Source organism: Cuculus canorus, chromosome Z (genome assembly GCF_017976375.1).
Source record: "Cuculus canorus isolate bCucCan1 chromosome Z, bCucCan1.pri, whole genome shotgun sequence".
Taxonomy (NCBI): Eukaryota; Metazoa; Chordata; class Aves; order Cuculiformes; family Cuculidae; genus Cuculus; species Cuculus canorus.
Window position 1 is genome coordinate 10,087,863 of NC_071441.1, and position 19,373 is coordinate 10,107,235.

General features: G+C 36.5%; 1 protein-coding gene across 6 annotated transcripts in view; it reads right to left on the reverse strand.

Moving 5' to 3' along the window:
• PDE4D (phosphodiesterase 4D) overlaps positions 1-19,373 on the reverse strand; it is a 586,247-nt gene that overhangs the window by 257,208 nt on the left and 309,666 nt on the right. The window lies entirely within an intron of this gene.

Consider the following 19,373-nt stretch of genomic DNA (forward strand, 5'->3'; position numbering starts at 1 on the left):
GAGCAATAAGGTCTCCCTCAGCCTCCTCTTCTCCAGGCTAAACAATCCCAGGTCTCTCAGCCACTTCTCATAAGACTCCAGCCCCCTCACCAGCTTTGTTGCTCTTCTCTGGACACGCTCCAGAGCCTTTACATCCTTCTTGGAGCGAGAAGCCCAGAACTGCACACAGTATTCGAGGAGCGGCCTCACCAGTGCCGAGTACAGGGAGAGAATCACCTCCCTGGACCTGCTGGTTACACCATTTCTGATACCTCACCTGGGCACACTGCTGGCTCATGTTCTGTCGCTATCACCAACACCCCCAAGTCCTTCTGCTTCATGCAGCTTTCCAGCCACTCTTCCCCCAGTCTGTAGCTGCACGGGGTTGTTGTGCCCCAAGTGCAGGACCCGGGATTTGGCCTTGTTAAACCTCATGCCATTGGTCTCAGCCCAGCGGTCCAGCCTGTCCAGATCCCTTTGAACAGCCTCCCTGCCCTCCAGCAGATCAACACTTCCAGCTTAGTGTCGTCCACAAACCTACTTAGCGTGCATTCGATCCCCTCCTCCAGGTCATTGATAAAGACACTGAACAGAGCTGGACCCAGCACTGAGCCCTGCGGACACCATTTGGGACCGGCCTCCAGCTGGAGTTAACTCCATTTACCACAATTCTTTGGACCCGGCCATCCAACCAGTTTTTCACCCAGGAGAGCGTGCGCCTGCCCAGGCCAGAGGCAGACAGTTTCTGAAGCAGAATGCTGTGAGAAACTGTGTCAAAGGCTTCACTGAAGTCCAAGAAGACCACATCCACAGCTTTCCCCTTATCCAGTAGTCGAGTCGCTTTGTCATAGAAGGTTATCAGGTTAGTTTGGCAAGACCTGCCTTTCGTGAACCCGTGTTGACTGGGCCTGATCACCCGGTTCTCTTGCATGTGCTTCATGTTAGCACTCAAGATCACCTGTTCCATGACTTTTCCCGGCACTGAGGTCAGACTGACAGGTCTGTAGTTTCCTGGGTCCTCCCTCTGAACCTTCTTGTAGATGGGTATAACATCAGCCAGCCTCCAGTCCAGTGGAACTTCCCCAGTCAGCCAGGACCGCTGGAAAATCATGGAAAGGGGTTTGGCAAGCACGTCCACCAGCTCCCTCAATACTCTTGGATGGATCACATCTGGCACCATAGACTTGTGAGCGTCTAATTGGGCAAGTAAGTCTCTAACCACCTCCTCTGGGAACATGGGAGCTCTGTTCTGCTCCTCTAACTCCTAGGTATGTACACACAGGGAATAACTTTCCTTACTACTCAGCCTTGCCCTCATCCTTTGTTGCAGTTGTTCCCTTTGCATCCAATGATGACTGAATATTGCTACCTTTGAGATTTATAAAGCCATCTCATTCCCCCTCAAATTTTACGTTTCAATATTTTTATTGTTAATAGCCTTAGTTTGTATCTGTTGAAGACAGCCATGATGCAGGAAGTTACTTTACAGTGGAAAGAACCATCTTGAAGAAACATGAGCATTATCTCTTAATGGTAGTTATTAAAATTTGTTTGAGAACTCTCTTTCCATTGCATACCTATACGAAGTGAGAGGTATGAAGCCCTCACAATGATAGACGAGGCATAGTATTTTTTTCTCTAGAAGTTTTTCTGAAAATTCCAAGAAAACTATGTCTGACCAAAGCTAACAAACACAATTTATGAAATCCTTTAGAAATCATTATTTTCTTAAAGAATGTCATGCAGGAATTGTAAATCATACAGCAAATCCCAATAAAAATCCAAACTGCATTACTCCTTCTTTCCTAACTTCAGCAATACCATAGATTAAATTTTCTGTTTGAGCTGAACAAGTCTTCCTGCCACCTCCTTCTTGGGAGAAGGATCTATACCATTTTCACAGGGGAAAAAAAAATCCGGGCAGATCTTCCTACATACACTTCTAGAATAATTCAAGCTTCCTATGAGTTCCTTAGAAAAGTGATATATTCTAATCCAGGTCTATCTGTATGCAATTTACCTTTCCACTGTTTCTTACTCCTAAGAGAATCTAATATGTAATGCATCAAAATTAAGTAAAGGTCTTGATGTCTCAAAAAAAATGCCGGCTATATGCACAGTTAATCAATTAAAATTGTCAGCATCAAGCATAATAACCTTTAGACATACATTTGATTCCTCCCCCAATCTATATTCTGATCCATAAGTCACTTTTGTTCATTACCTGAAATGTGTCCTAAACTAAATGACAACCATGCAGGATTCCGAGGACTCTTTATCTCATATCTCTCATCTTAAAAAATCTGCATGTAAAAAGAAGTTCGGGTCAAATGCAAAATGTCAACTTTTTAGCTCATCTTCTTAGATGAGATCTAGTGAAAATTCAAATATTTGGATTGGCATAAAAACAGATCTTCTAAAAGCATTTAAGCCACAGACTGACACTGGATATATAGCTTTGTCACGAATAACTGGTGTATGAAAACAGAGGTCAGTGTCTAATTTTTTTTTTTCTTAAATATATTATTTTCATGACTCATGCACCTGGTAGGCTCAACAAAAAAGCACCTCTTATAACACAGTTATCAAGATTTAGTCTATAATACTAATAAATAGGTCTGAGAATACAATAAAACAATGTACCTTAAGAACCCTGCTGAAACAGTGATTCACTTGGAACAATTAGTTCAATAGTTTCAGAATGATATCAGAGACTTTGTTACTGAGATCAGCCCTACACTTTAAATGGGTATTATTAACAACATGTAATTTTAGGATAATTAATATCTTGCAAAAACATAGTTTCAAAATAATTCTGAATGTTATTAAACAGACAAGGGTTTACTCTCCAACAATAACAATCCTTTTACAGAGGACGTTATCACCAGTAATAAGAACACTGCGGCTCTAATGAGTTCGAGGCTTGGGTCTTCTACAACATAGAGCGGACTGAGTTGAATGGTGAGCTGTGGGCTATTTAAGGTTCTTTTCTTGCTGCAGCATAGCAGCTGATGATGTTAGTGAAGCCTTGAGAACACAGCAGCTCAGTATCAATAATCTGGTCCTCCTATGCAGAAGGGGGACACTTCCAGGCAGAAACTCTAACGGTACTGAGTGCACTGTTTAACACAGTAAAATACGCTGTTCAATACAGATTCTTTTCTTTCTTATTCCTAAAAGGCAAAATCCTTAGCCTCAGGAATTTGTTTTCACATTGAAAAGCCTGAAATCAGCTAACTAATTCTGGAGGATGGCTAAAATATCATAGTTCTGGATAATTACATTAAATAAAACACTACCCAGACACGATTTTCAAATTTGCAACTTAAACTTGCGCACATGCACATTCATAATTGGCTTGACTTTTACAGATATTTAGCAAGCTCAGCTCTCTTTGACTTCTGTCCCTATTTTCTAAAATTAGAAATTGATCATTTCACTGGTTCCAAACATCAATTTCTTGTGCCAGCATGTGATGATTTATTTTAGTGGATTTAATAAAAAAAAATAAAAAGGAAAACAAAGCTCACAATTTCTTATTGAGTGAGGATAGGGTAGGGTTTTGTAGGGTAGCGGAAGGAAGGGGATCTGGATTATTTTAAATTCCCCCTTTAACAAAGATTTTTTCATTTAAACATGATTTCATTAGATCTGGTTTCAGATAAGAAATAAACTGCAAGTGAAAGGAAAAAGTAGAAGAAATCCACCCCCCACATGTGTGGAAGAAGAGGCTAATAATTCAAAACATGTTTTCTTAAATGGATATCAATGAAAGTAAAATATAGGCTGTAGGGAAACACAAGAAAACCAAGACCATTTTTTCTAATTCTCAGTATCTTGCCCTGTCCGGAAACGGATGACCATGTATATCCAAGGCTGAGGATAATGAATGACTGTCCCTTTCTGTGGCAACACATATTTATATGGTCAAACTTAAAGAGAAAGAATTAAATGCCAAAGTCCTAAACACTGACTTGAACCCTGCAAATAACTGTTAAAGAAACAGAATGGGGAAGGTAAAGTGAAACACTAATGCTGCATGATGTTTAATCATTTTATAATTATAAAAGAAAACTCATTCAAAAAATCTTAAGTGTAAAAAAAAAAAAAAAACCTGAACTGATTACCTCATAATTTTCAGACATTTAAGGAGGCCATTTGAGAACTCTGATGTGGGTTTTCATTGCTGCCATTAGAAATGAAAGAGCTATTTAAACTATCAAAAAATGCTTCTCATAGAAGGAAAAAAATCAAATGTGTGATTTACTGCTACAATTATAGCAATCTGTCATATACCTTTTGAGATAATTTATCTCAGAAGAAGTCTATCAGAATGGCAACTATTTTTTGTGGTACCTCTGCAAAGTAATTTTTTAACAGTGGCACAATTTTCCAATTATCCACATTTGCTACTTGTTGTTAGAAACTAAGAGAATTTTAGAGAACTTCTGGGCACCTTTATCCCACCTAAGTCCTTTCATAATCTACTCAAGCTCTCCCTTAACCTTCCGGGTTTGGATTTACACTTTATCCAGATCCTTCAACTCCTTCAAATTAGAATTCTGTTTAATACTCAGTCAAAAAGATTGATGTCTACTAGAAAGCAAAAGTCCTTATATTTCTTGTAGCAATGTACCCTTTTATCTTGTTTGCAGATCTATAGAATAATTCTGTAGTTAACATGATCAATGATGTTAAATTACTTTGTGTGGATATTTTGTTTCTGCTTGACCATGGTGAGAATACAGATCCTTGTTTATCAAAAAGCTAGTTCAGAAAATCTGCACATGGTTTCCTTTTTAATAAGACATGAATGTCAAGGTCAAGGGGCTAAATCATGACACAGTGGAAATGAAGTCTAATAACACTGTAACAGGTGTCTGATGTGTTGCAAAATTAAAGACATCATTAGGACTAGGGAAAGAGGAGAAGAGCAGTCATGTGGTTCTTTAAGAGTGATACCAGTAACATTAGCAGAATAATAGCTGATCACGTCTCAATGAAATTAGCTACAGCAGAGCTGGATTATGAGGCACTAAAATAGTATTAAGAGAACTCAGAACTGACCTATTAATCACATATAGAGCTAAAAACCCCTACTGGGTACTAAAAGCCTGCTTCTTCTCACCGATGAGAATGCAATTTAGTAGAAACTTCTCATATTTACAGTCACAGTCTAATGCAAAAGTAGGGTATGTGAGAGAAAAATAATAAGTATTCTGAAACTTCTGTTATAGAAATTACATCTTCAGTCAGGAAGAAAAAACAAAAACAAGAAAAGAAGGTAACAGATTTGCTAGCTTATAATTTCTGGAAAATGTTTTCTTCATAATTCATTACTCTTGAAAAACTAAAAGAAAATTCTATTATGTTCCAGCAACAGTCATTATATCTGCAATTTTGTATTAGTATCAGTGTTCTATAATGTTTATGGCAAGATGTGTAGCAAGAACAATATAGAAAAACTAGCAGAGATATCAATTTTGTCTTATAAAGAAAAGATATAAGCATTTCATTGGAAATATAAAAAACTCACAATATCTCTGTGGAAGTATTGAAAATAATTGTGAAAAGTGAAATAAAATGCAAATAAGCAATGAATGTACAAAACATTACAGAAGAAATAAAAGAGGTAAAAGCATTCTTAAATATGACACAAATTACGTGCTTGGAAAGTTATTTGAAGTGGTAACAAAATATAAGCAATTTATATAATTGAATGAGATAGGGAAAAAAAACCCTAGTATGCTTGTCACTGTATTTCAGATATTACACTATTCTCCTGACAGAATATGCACAAAGAAACTTACATGATACAAAATTTCACTCAAATAAGCCAGGAATAACAAGAGAAAACTAGGTTGTTAGAGAAAGATATCCAGGATATTGTAGAATCTGTTTAGCAAGTTAGCAAAAAACGCCTACTCTATTTCTTTAGGTAACTTAGGTTATGAGAAAACATTAGAAATCAGAAATTTTATAAAAAGATGTATTTTGTATGGACATACACTACAATACAGAAAATATTCAGTAGAAATAACTGAATTACTAGATCTGTGATGCAGAGATATTAAGCACATTGTATACTGTATGTTATATGTAATGGAGATTAATAATTGAAATTATTTCATAGAGATATTGTGTAACAGATGGGGCTGAAAGTACTTGAATTACATAGCATAGTGAAATTGAAAGCTATCAGCAAATTTATATTCAGTTGTAGAAAGCAGTTGCGCTTGACTGTGTGCTATTTTTTTGATCCAAATGAGATATGAGTCCTGTGTATTAAAAAGATTTAATATAAGCTAACAAGGAACAGGAAAAAGAAGTTTGCAAATAAAACTGCTGAAGTAATTAGATTTTTGACTCATCTATCTAATAGGAAAAAAAAGAATTTTGGATTATTCATAAATTATTTTTAATCTGGTTTTCTCACTGAGATGAAAAAATCTATTGAGATAAGAAGCTGCTGCTAGGGGCATCATAATTTATTAAACAGTTCTGCCATGAGACAATAGGATCTATATTTAATTGCTTGTGCCATTCATGGATTGCCCTATTCACCTTGATGTACAACTATTATAGGAGGATTCTATATAAAATATAACAGCTCAGAGACAAAGACAGAAATAAAGACACATAAGATTACCATGTGGCCTAGCATTTAGGGCACTCTACAGGACTATGGAACAGAAGAAAACTTAAATATAATTTGTCTCTGTATACTTGGTGATATTTTTCGTAGGTGGAGATGCCATGAAACCATAAACTCTCATTTGAACTTGGCAGACTTCTCTAGCGTATAAGTACTTCCTCCTATGCACGACCTTTTTACCTATTTTAACTATCCATACTATCCATTTAAGCCAAAATTGCTCTTCACTAAAACGATGTTAGGTAACATGGTACAAAAGTTTTGCACTGGTATCAATCTTATTTTCAAAGGTTTAAATGAATTTTTGATATTTCCAAATCTATTATTACATGAATAATCTGTTTTGTTGGTTTTTGCATCAATCTCTCCTTGTTTTAGTAATTTTAAAGACAATAACTGATCACTAGCAATTTATTTGCAGACAGGTAAATAATGACAACATTATTTTAAAAGGACAATATTCATACTAAAAATAGAAAAAGAACCCAAATCAGTAAGAAAGATAATTTAAAATATACTTACACATTACATTTACACATTTTATGTATTACTTATATTACAGATACAATACAAGAACTATTTGAAATAAACCAGTTCCATTGCTAAATTCTATCACAAACTTTTTAATTCCAAAGTTTCGTCCTCAGAAATAGGCTCTACAGAATATAATTTGGTGTTATGTGTCAGAAATACATCAAAAGACAATTTAAACTCCTAGAATGACAAAAAATGAGTCAAACAAATTTATTCACCAGAAAGACGCTTAAAAGTAGAAAGGATATTCTGGCTGACACAGTCTAGTTGCCCTGCTGTCACAGGCTCCACATCATACAACCCTTTTCACAGCTATTTTTAACATGCAACAGCCAATTACTTTCATGCTTTTCTCCAATATGTTGTTGAAAGGCTGTTCCAGCACCTCCCTTGTCTGATAGAGTTTAGGAGTAGTCTAATTTCCAGCCTGAAGGGCTGGGTGGCCAATTAAACCCCATTGATTTGTTCTATTTTGCTAACACACTTCTAACAGAGAAGTATTAGAAAATCCAATAGAGCTGTAGCTACATCTGCCTGGCATGTTTGGGTTTAACTTGCTCTTGAAACTCTGCAACAATAAAAGGTCCACAGGCATGACATTTCTCTTACCATCACAGGCAGATGGTGTTTACCTACAGTTATTTTTCTAAAATTGGGAGGCTTTTAACAGGAATTCTCTTAGAATTGGAGCCGATACTCTTTAACATCATCATCATTAATGGCATAGACAATGGGATCAAGCACACCCTCAGCAAGTCTGCAGATGAAACCAAGCTGAGTGATGTGGGCTGCATCAGAAGCAGCATGGCCAGGAGGTAGAGAGAGGTGATTCTGCCCCTCTGTTCTGCTCTGGTGGGATGCCACCTGGAGTATTGCATCCAGCTCTGGAGCCCTCGGTACAGGAGAGACATAACCCTGTTGAAGTCGGTCCAGAGAAGGCCACAAAAATTATTAGAAGGATGGAACACCTCTCCTGTGAGGAATGGCTGGGAGAGTTGGGTTTGTTTAGCCCAGAGAAGAGAAGGCTGTGGGGAGGTCTTGCTGTGGCCTTTCAGTACTAAAAGCGATCTTATGAGAAAGAAGGGGACAGACTTTTTAGCAGCACTGTCGCAACAGTCTAATGGACAAGGTCTAATGGCTTTAAACTAAAAGAGGGTAGATGTAATTCAGAATTTTTTTACAATGTGGGTGGTAAAACACTGGGAAAGTTTGCCCAAAGAGGTGGTATATGCCTGCACCTGGAAACATTCAAGGTCAGGTTGGACAGGGCTTTAAGCAACCTGATCTGGTTGGAAATGTTCCTGTTAATTGCAGGACTAGATGACCTTTAAGGGTCCCTTAAACTCAAACTCCTCTATGATTCTATATGCTCTTCATGTAGGATCCCACAAAAGACTCAGAACACCAGACAAGATGTCTCTTTTATTTTCCTAGACATGCACATTTGCTCTTTGTTCATGGTACCCCATAATAAAAATTAATGATAGTGCAAAACTTACATGTGTATGACTACAGGACACCAAAGACTCTTGATATCATAAATATGAAACCTCTTAATGCCTGTAGCACTCACTGTTACGATGAGAAATCTCATTCCAACTGCACTGATGTCCTTAACTTATATTCCTGAAAGCTAAAACGGATGCATCTTGAATACTCAGCATTTTAAGAGCACTTCAAGCACTAGTGAATAGCTAGGGATGAAAAGTAGGTTTCTGATAAATTTAGATATGCTTCTAATTACCTCATTCTGTGTTTTCTGTGACAGTTAAAATACTAAGTACATTTTCAATAAGGAAAATATTATGATATTATGGTTGTTCTGATGTGGTTTTAAAGGTTTTCTGGTGCTTTAAAAATCCTTGCTGCTACCTACACTATTGATAATTGGAAAGAATAACACAACTGGACTAGCCTGTCTCTTTGTGAGTGCATTCTTCTTCAAGAGATCAGAGGCACTTAAGCACTTAACATCAAATTGAGTGTATCCAGAATATGATGTTAGTAGATGAAAATATCTGGATAACAGAGATGTAGGTTCATCATTACTGCAAACTCCATTCTATGTTTTTGTCCTTAACATGTCTGTTTGGACGATGCTTCTCTACTGTTTCTACACTTACATGTATCTAAGCGACTTCAGTGGCTTCATTTTCACAGCTTCATTGTTGTATGAAGAAGGTGAAGCTTGGCTACCTCCCTCTCCTTTGACCCACCTGTGCATATTCAGTTTAAGGGTACAGAAGGCAAGAAGCACTGAGCTGATAGCAAGCTTTGCAAGGGCTTTGCCTGGCCAGCTGCTACCTATAGCTACACTGCAGGACGCAGAAGTCCTTCCCTCGGGGGAAGCGCAGCCTGAAAGCACATTCTAACCAATGCAGTCTTTTAAAATAAATTAAACTCCTGTCCTTTAAAATTCTGTGGAAATCAAAAAACAGTTTGCAAAGCTATAAGAGGGGGAAACAGATACACATGATCATGTAGGCCACATCCTTTCTTTAAGAAACCAGGAAAAAAAATCTCATATATAAATAGTTACATATTCAACTAAGTTCAAAACCTGCCCAGTATTCTGCATCTGTTCCCTTAACCAATACCCAGTAAAATAACCTGTTAATATATGGAAAGGGAATGACATTTCAGAAATGCAGTGAACTTAACACTCAGAGTATGCTTACAGATTTTTTATTTCCCAAGTATCAAAATATTTATTAAAAGTATTGCATAAGGAGATGAGTAGTGCTTTTTCTTGAAGGGGATAGGAGGCAGCAGAAATTAAATACTTCAGCAAAAAAAACCCTGCAAATTGCAGTGATTACTCCACATTTGTTTCCCTTAGTGTTGTTTTTAATACAGAAGCCACTATCCATCTGATTGGATCTCTTCTAAAGACAGGTTCTATAGGTAGATCTTGACACATTATAATGTATTCTGTTTCAGGAAGCAGATTCTTTTTGCCTCTCAGATATTTATATATTTATATAGTTATATTATTATATTGTTATATACAGAGAGACATATATTTATATACCATAATGAACAAAACAATGGTCTGAGTGTCCAATCTTGTTGGATTGCATGAACTGATGGCTCAAAGATGTTAATTATGCAAAAAAGCTCTTAAAAGTTTTATTCCTATTCACTTTGCAGGGTATAAACTATGCTCTAAGTCATCATCACTAAAATCCTTCTTCTACTTCATGGAACAAGCAAGCTAGCCTCTAGCTGGTACAATCCCTACCTTATTATGATTTAATCTCTGATTCCTGCCTGGCTGCCATAAATAGCCATATATTAGCTCAGCTGCAGCTCAACATGTATACCTTTTCATGACTGTGGTATTCCCAGTGGCAGTTACTTCACCACAAGCCGTATCTACTTGCAAAATACAATCCTATGGAAAGGAATATGATTAGGGTCTGAGGATTATACAGCCTATAGAGATTCCACTCGTGCTAAAGATACTGTGTAGCACATAGCTCACCAACTTATGCTCCAATAATTTAAGCACTAGAGCATTTAAAACTTTAAATTTTTTATCATATAGATGACCAACACAGCATTTTAATTGTCGTTTTATCCAGCTATAACTTCCTAGCAAATAAAAATCGTCTAATACTTCAAACTAATCACCACACTAAAATCTACCCAATACTGAAAAGGGTAGTTTCAGTATTTGTGGGCTGTCTTCAACTACTCTTCTTTTCTGGGCAATTCCTAGGATTATTATACTTCCATGGGACAGGTCAGTCTTGTATGGATATTCCAGAAGGAAGAGATCACTTTCTACAGCAGTTATTGAAAGGGCTTGGAAATTCCATCAAGGAACTGCATAGTTACTGCTGTACTTTTCCCTGAAGAGCATTCCAAGGACACTTGATTCTGTGATTCTATGAAAACCCCAAACAGCAACAGGTAAAAAAAATGTTTGATTGGCAACTTTCACCAAACCTCCATTATCTCTGTGTTGCATAGTCAAGAAAACTATTTTCTCACAACAATAGAGACAAATAGCAACAACAGCAGAAAGACTGAAATGAAGTAACTAAAAAAAAAAAAAAAAAAAAGAATATAAAGTTGGGCATCTCTTGGCCTTTACATGAAAACATATTTTTCCGTATGAGACCACCCTACCCTTCAAGGAATGTACCTCCTACTTTACTCCCAGGTATAAATTTCTCCCTACCTCTATACTCTTTAAGTACAATTATTTCACCATGTCTGTTTGGTTTAAAAATTAACTGTTCTATTATAATTTTTGTTGACTATTACCAGAGCTTCTTTGTTTTATTTGAAGACCGGTAGAATGCAAAATATTACAAAGATGACATGATGCGATGTCAGATGAATACATGTGTCATATAATACGACATATACAGGAGCCAAGTACAGTGCAAGAAAATGAAATACTGAGGCTGATTTGGAATGTCTGTAAAGGTTCAAATCCACTAGTTACAAACTAAAATATTGAGGAAAGGCAAAACATGAAAGCTCAATAGCGGTTATAGGCCATGTTTGTCTGGGCAGTTATGTCATGAGATCTATTGCATGAAATTATACTTTATAATGAAACATGTAAGGAAACACTGGAATGAAAGGTTTCAAGATGGCTGTTGGGCACTGCTGGATCCTCCAAGAGCCAAAAAACTTTGGATAAAATACCTCTATCTGAGTTAAAGAATTAAATAAAGAATCCGAAGTTGGAAGTCTAAATGATTATTTAGATGGCCTAAATATAAATCAGCTGATGAATGGATGCAATTAAGTGCAAAGCTAAATATATTAAGTCCTCGCACCAATATTTTTTAAAATAACTCTGCTGTCGGAGGATTGCATGGTTTGTACATTGTTATTTCACAATGTACTAAATCCAACCTATTAAAATTGCATTTTTTTGTCTTTAATATGTACAGTTTAGTTGAGCATTGATTTCCATACATTTCTGAAGGTATCTAGATACTGAATGTGACTGAATACTTGTTCCTCTGTCTGAAGATTTGAGAGTAGGTGTGCATGGCAGGCCTTATTCCTCTTTAAATGATTACACCTCTCAGTAAAGGATGAATTATCCATAACAGGGATACTGCATAATGATGTTTTTAAATCCACAGACCATGAAAACAAAATTTCATAAATAGTCTAAAATGCATAAAAATCTTGTATTCTGATATGTTAAGATAATTTTTAAGTGGTCAATATTTGGTCACTATCCTAATTAACAACTGAAGTCCAGATTCACCAAACAGAAGTTTCCCCTAAAAATAGCAGGCCACGGTTAATCCACTATTTTAATGTGTCTCAAGTGTTTAGTTGTACCCTAAATGAAAATAGCACTGTAATTAATCATTTCAAAACTAAAGTATTCTCCCTCCCCCAAAGGCATTACTTGCCTACAGAGATTACAGTTGGATACAAAGGCAAATGAAACTAACTTTTGAAACATTTCATCTCTGGTATCCAGACATGAATATCATTAGGGTATACAAGCCTCTGTGTTTGATGCTCCTACTGTAACCAGAAAGGCTATTTCATCTTGAAGGTCTTGAGTGGTTCTGAATCTGCAAGGTGTATTACCAATCAGCTGTATTTTTTCCCAGTTTAAAGGAAATTAAACTCTGAAAACTTGCAATTGCTTGTGAATAACAGAGGGTGTGCTCTCCATCCCTCTTTTAAAAAAAAAATCATTCTTCAAAATGTGTTCCAATAAATTTGTAAAGAAAAGTAAATCCAGTAATAATGTGGAATAAGACACATGAAAGGAATGCAAAATAAAATGTTATGACACAATATGGAACACCTTTTTCCTTAAAATGTTCTAAAGGTGATGTGATTGTTTAACTAGGCACAGAACTGATCTTAGAATTTCACCAAATAACTCCTGCGTCAAGCCCAACAACTTGTGAAAGACACACAAACTTTCTCTTAAGAGTTAAACCCATATGGTATACACAGTTAACTGATTTAACTCTTAGCTAGTCACAGCATTAAAAATCTATCTGCATTTTAGATCAAATACCAGGCCATTTGTAAGTGGCTGAAATTAAGAATTTGACAAGCACTATAAAAATATAATGAAATCAGGACCTTTATTTCATTGCAGATGGAAAGAGTTAAAATCATCTCTTTTCATCTCAATAGGAATTATCTATTTTCCTTGAGGGGACAAGCTGTCATACCAAAGTTACCCTAATAAAATGAGACCATATGAAATAACAGAATCCACATCAACCGCTTCAGACAATTGAAAACATGGAGCCAAGTTACTTAAAAAAAAATTAAACATCCCACATTTTTTTGTGAAATTACTGAAAAATTCATCCTGTAAATTAGAAGTTGTAATAGAAGAAAACTAGAGAGCCTCCTTTTAAGAGATCAACTAAGCTAACTAAAATTAAAAGAAACAATCCCTTTCAGACAACTGAATTTGAGACTCGAGTATACTCAGTTTCAGTATAGCTTTCCAGTGGTTGAATACCTTTACTATTCAGGCAATTTTTTAATCAGTTCTCAGGAGAAAGAGGGTTACTGCCTAAATACGGCAAAATACTGATTTTCTTACCATTTTTCCATAGTCATCTGTAAGACCAACAATAAATTCTCAAGGTAAACTAGGAATATCATATCAACCAGTTTTAAAAGTAGAGAAATAAGCACTCCTTCCTTCTGTTAACGTATTACATGCATTATAACATAAGTTAGTCAAACACTTAAAACCAGTTATGGGTTTCCTAAGCAAGATCATTCATTCCTTTTTCAGATGCTGTGCGTGGTCCTATCCACTCCTTTGAAACTTTTTATTCTGTGCACTCCATTTTGCTGATTCCATGCAGTGAGTCACATAGGGAAAATCACTCAGTTTGTTAACAGCTACTGACTAGCAGCTTTTACTGGAAATATTCTTGTATTTTTAATGGCTAAAATAAAAATTATGTTAACCCATTCGGCTATTATGCGTTAATCCAGTCATTAAAAAAAAAAAATCAAGCATCATCTATATAGTTAAGGTTTCATCAGATAATATTGAATTAATATTGCCATTTAGCATGCTGTAGAAGTGAAACCTAACTATTTATATTTTAGCGAGATGAAACCATAATAAACTGTAAATTACATTTGTTGATCAGTCTTCAGTTTTGTAATTACTAGCTTTCAACATATTTAGTAGTTCTTCTCTCCCCTCTCTTTACTATTCTCCTTGCACACAAATGCTATATTGAAAATGTCAAACAAAATAGTAAATTTTCATGTATAGACCTGGACAATTATTTGGTTGTCTGCGAATGCCAAATATGTGGATTTCAAGTAAACCTGCCAATTTACTATGATATTTAACATTACCATGTCTATTCCCAGCAGAAGCCAAATTCCCAACCTCAAGTGAACCAATCTGTGATGAAAGACCACACCCACCTAACTCAGGTCAAAATGTTTAGAAACAATTTAGGAACCCAGTGATCTACTCAGAAAATATTTTATAAATTAAATAGCATAAATAATAAGTAATATTTAATTAGCATATTTACTGTAATAACAACTTAGGTTTTTTTCTTCATCATTAAATTATTTTTCAAGAGGTAAAGGTGTAGGGTAATTTTTTGCTGAGTCAAAGGTACAGGTACAGTTTAACTCTTCCCAAAGAAGAGAGAGTGGCTCCTTGTAAGCAGGTAAAAGTGAAGAGACTGTAGAGGAAATGCACGGACACTCAAAAGGTGTTCTGTGAGTACAAGAAGCTTCAATTTAGTTCTTACTATTGTGGCTTCAGTTTCCAAGAATATCTAAAGCAGATTATATCCAGGGACAGCAAGGATTTCTGCAAGCTTATAGGATCCTTCAAGAAATAACTAGACTTTAACTTAGCCTGCAAATGACTTGTCAAAAGATGAGACATCGTTTCAAAGTGTTCAGTCTGAATTAACAAAACAAGTAGTGCATCCAAAGGACAGAGGTATAAAATAACAACTTCATTTACAGATTGAATGCTGAGGATAGAAGAGCCAAGGCTAGGCCTTGGCAAGAGTCGACATTTCAAAGATGCAAAAGTTTAGTTTGACTCATTTACTGTGATATAAAAATGAGTATAACAGTGATCCAAAAACATAAATTAAAAAATCTCATAATTCTGGAGCAACAGATTATAGACCCAACAGGATACTCATTTGCCTAGGACATCCAAAGTGTGCAATGACAGTTTACATTAGCTCATATGGTTAAATTATCTTACTTGAGATAAACTCTGCATGCAAAAGTGCCATAACTATTGTACGAAAACTAAAGAGAACTTCAGTGGTGAAGGAGATATATATATAATCTACCCATCAGGGTGTTGTCAGGCTGAAGTGACTAGTGTATCTGGAGGCTTTTCTCATGGAAACATCACAGAAAATGCTAACATAAATTTAAAAAAAACAAACAAACAAAGAAACAACAAAACAATAAGCCTTCATCCTATTTGCAAGCAGTAGAACTATTTTCATCTCTTCACTGGTATTCAGCATGCTGTGCGCTGATTAGGTGCCAGTGGGCTGACAAGGTGTTAGAAATATGAAGGAAAAGGCAATAGATACCTTAAAATAAAACTCCCTGTTTCATTCAGTATCTTACTACATCTTACTACACTAATCCTAACACGAACAATAAACGTAAAAAATGCCTGAAGGGAAGTAACACCTGTCACTGAGCATAAGAAAACAGGGAATAAGGTGACCTTTCATGCTTAGCAGTACTGTGAAAATCTACTGCTCACAGAAGATTATTAAAAATATTTCTTCTTAGTTTAAGGAGTTTCCCAAATTTCAACTTCAAATTGATTTCCACAGAAAGAACAGTTACATTCTGCTACAGATTTGATGTTAAATGTCTTAAGTACAAAATATCTAAAAACCAGTTAGATACAATACTGAAAAGCAGTTCAGAAAGCAGCTTTTTTCCTTCTCCAACTATAAAATACACAAAATCTTCTAAAACAAGCAAATGAGTAAATATCCGCATGAAACACTTCAGTCTGATTTGGGTTAGAAGAGTTATGCCATGAGAAGAGCTTAGCATGGTCCCCACTGCAGTTCCCCATGATAGCTTAGTGAGCTGAGGTGACTCATCATGTCCTAAGAACACAATGAGAAGTTTATTTCATGCATTAGCACTGAGATCTTAATTTTCCATCAGTTTTCTTCACAGTTACATATTGTTCTTCTCTCACAATATGGAAGAACCTGCATAACAGAAAACCAAACCAATTTGGCTGGCTAAAAACCATGTCGTTTCTATAATAATGTACAAATAAACAGTTTAGCATCATTATTTCAGAATACTGGCAAAAACAGAAGACAAAAGCTTATCACACTCATTCAGGGATTTACTAAGATGCTTTTCAAAAGGCTAGTTAGTTGTAAAATTAATCTGCAGCCAAGAATAATATGTATAACCATGCATCCGCATCAGTTTGCATTAGATTAACTATATAGAACAACAATAATAAAATCATAAACATAGTAGGATTAAAAAGAAACCAAGAAAGAATTTTTTTTTCTTTTATTTACTGCCTAGGTAACCAAATTAAATTTCATTTAACAGGCCAAGAGTTAGCAAAAATGATGGACAGTCATTAGCTGCATTTTTTATCCTGAAAAGTTAAGTGTATTCACTTGTGGATTAATGTCAAATCTTTACGAGTTTAAAGACAGATATTCTTCAACACAGTTTTTTCACTTCTGTTTATCCTATGGTAAGATAAAAGGCATGTGCAATATTTGTTTATGCAATTAGGCAAGCCAAAATTGAATACCATGTTTATCTTTATTTGATTTGGCATCAAAAAGGCTGATAAAATGCAATGGAAAGGATATCTACATTATATACTTCAGCAATAAATGTTTCTAAAATTGTTTTCAGTGTGAACGTCAGTAAATTGCATATTGTTAATACATAATTTATGTTGTATAGTCTGTAATGTGGTAAGCTGTCATAAAATCCTACTCCTACTATCATCACAAATGTTTCTCACTGTTGCTACCACTAACTGTACCCTCACCTGGGACACCACTTGCCCCAACCATAGCACCCTTTCAATCATACGTACTTTGTGTCTGTTTCTCTACAATCCAAATTCTCTGAAAAGGCGTGAGACAAAATACCTCTCTTTTGTCTACTCCAGTCTCATTTTATACTCCCATTACAGCCCATTCAGATTATAGCTACCCTTATCTGCCTGATATAGTTGTGCTTCCATTTGTACTGCCTGGCAACATATGTATTTTATAGCTGTTTTTTGCCAGTAGTCAGTTCTTACTCATTACTAACATTACAAGGAGGGTTCAGATACTAGAATTCTCACTACATTTGCAAAAGCTTATGGATTCACATTCAAACCCTACTCCCAGGGCCATCACTTTTTGGCTGTTATTACCCTAAGCCCAAAGAGAGGACTGAACATAAAAACTGCATCCACCCCTTCATTAGTTATACAATATTAAAGTACTGGACATTTGAAACAATAAATTATATTTCAGGAAAATTCATGGTTTATGCCCCTTGACTCTTCCTCCTCATATTCCATGCGAGGTGAGCAGGAACCAGCACATGAAAGCACAGTGAATGTCTCTAAGATAAAGAAAATACCTTAAAAAGACAATATCTCTAAGGTAAAGGATGTTATTAGTCCTACTTCTGCAATATTTGGTTCTGTATGCATAAAAAATTTAAAAATATTATGAAGTATATGTTGATGGCCACAAAAAACCTTTGACGTATTGCATCAGCATTGGGGAAATATTATTAATCAACTAATATCTGTATAAAACAAACAAAAATTTGGTTCTGTGAAAGAGGGCCTTCATTATCATCCTTTAACGGACATATGAAAGTAGCATGAGGGAAGTTTACATACTTAACTTTTATTTGTGCCAATTCCTATTCACAGTAGAAAACGTTGGTCTGTCTTACAGACAATCACAGAACCCTAGAATGGTTTGGGTTGGAAGGGACTTTACAGATCATCCAGTTCCAACCCCCCTGCCATGGGCAGGGACACCTCCCACTGGCTCAGGCTGCCCAAGGCCCCATCCAACCTGGCCTTGAACACCTCCAGGGATGGGGCAGCCACAACTTCCCTGGGCAACCTGTGCCACTACCTCACCACCCTCATAGTGAAGAAATTCTTCTTTATGTCTAGTCTAAATCTGCCCCTCTCCAGTTTATACCCATTGCCCCTCGCCCTATCACTACCGGCCTTTGTAAACAGTCCCTCCCCAGGGATGCATGGATTTGTGAAGGTTCAGACTTAAAAGATAAGCTGTGAGTGGCAACTCAAAACCTTGGCACCCATAAATGCTCCTAGCAGACCTACTGTAGCATGAATAAGCAAATCTGCCAATTCCCTGAGAGTCAAGATTAAAAACAGCGCTCTGAAAACATTTTCATCCTAAATTAAGGTCTGTGATTTGGTAGGCACGAAAGTGGGCATGCTATAGTTGGCATTCAGATAAAACAGTAAACTTAGAACGTATCATTATCCTCATGTATCTACTCAGCAAACACTTCTGCCAGTCCTTCCGAGACAATGGGTTCATGTCCTGTGTCAGACAGCAAGGGGTGGCAAGGAGCACACAGGGAGAGCGGGTAACCACCTTGTAGAGCAGATAAAGACCGGAGGGTTTGTTCCACACCCCTTTCAGCACATCTCAGGGCTCGTGTTTGCAAAACGCTTAGTCAGAAGATGAACCTTGGGGGTTCAAACACGCTTAAAAGTATTTTCTGTAAGTTATTGCAAGCAGAGGTAGGCCAGATTCCTAGAAGACAATTTGAACGCTTTTTCCTGCGAAGTGAGCACTGCAGCAGCCTTTAACTCTCTGCTAAACAGAGCCAGAACAAAAAGACGGAATACCTTCAAGATCACATTATTTACGTGGTACGCCTTGATGTGAGTTTATACAGACAGTTTGGGGGGGGGGGGGAACCAAAAAAAAAACCAAAACACAAAACCAAAAAGGTGGTCTGAGCTATGATCAGGAACAATAGATGCACCCGAGGGCGGCGAGAGGAGCCCGGGGCGCTGCCACCGCCCCCGGCTGATGACACCGCGCTCGAACGTGAGCTTCCAAACGCCAGGAAGACAACCTGCCTTTTAAAGAACTTTGCTAACACGTTTCCCAAGGGGAAAAAAAAAAGAAGGGGGGAAAAAAAAAAAAAAAAAAAAGCCTTCCTCGGGTTT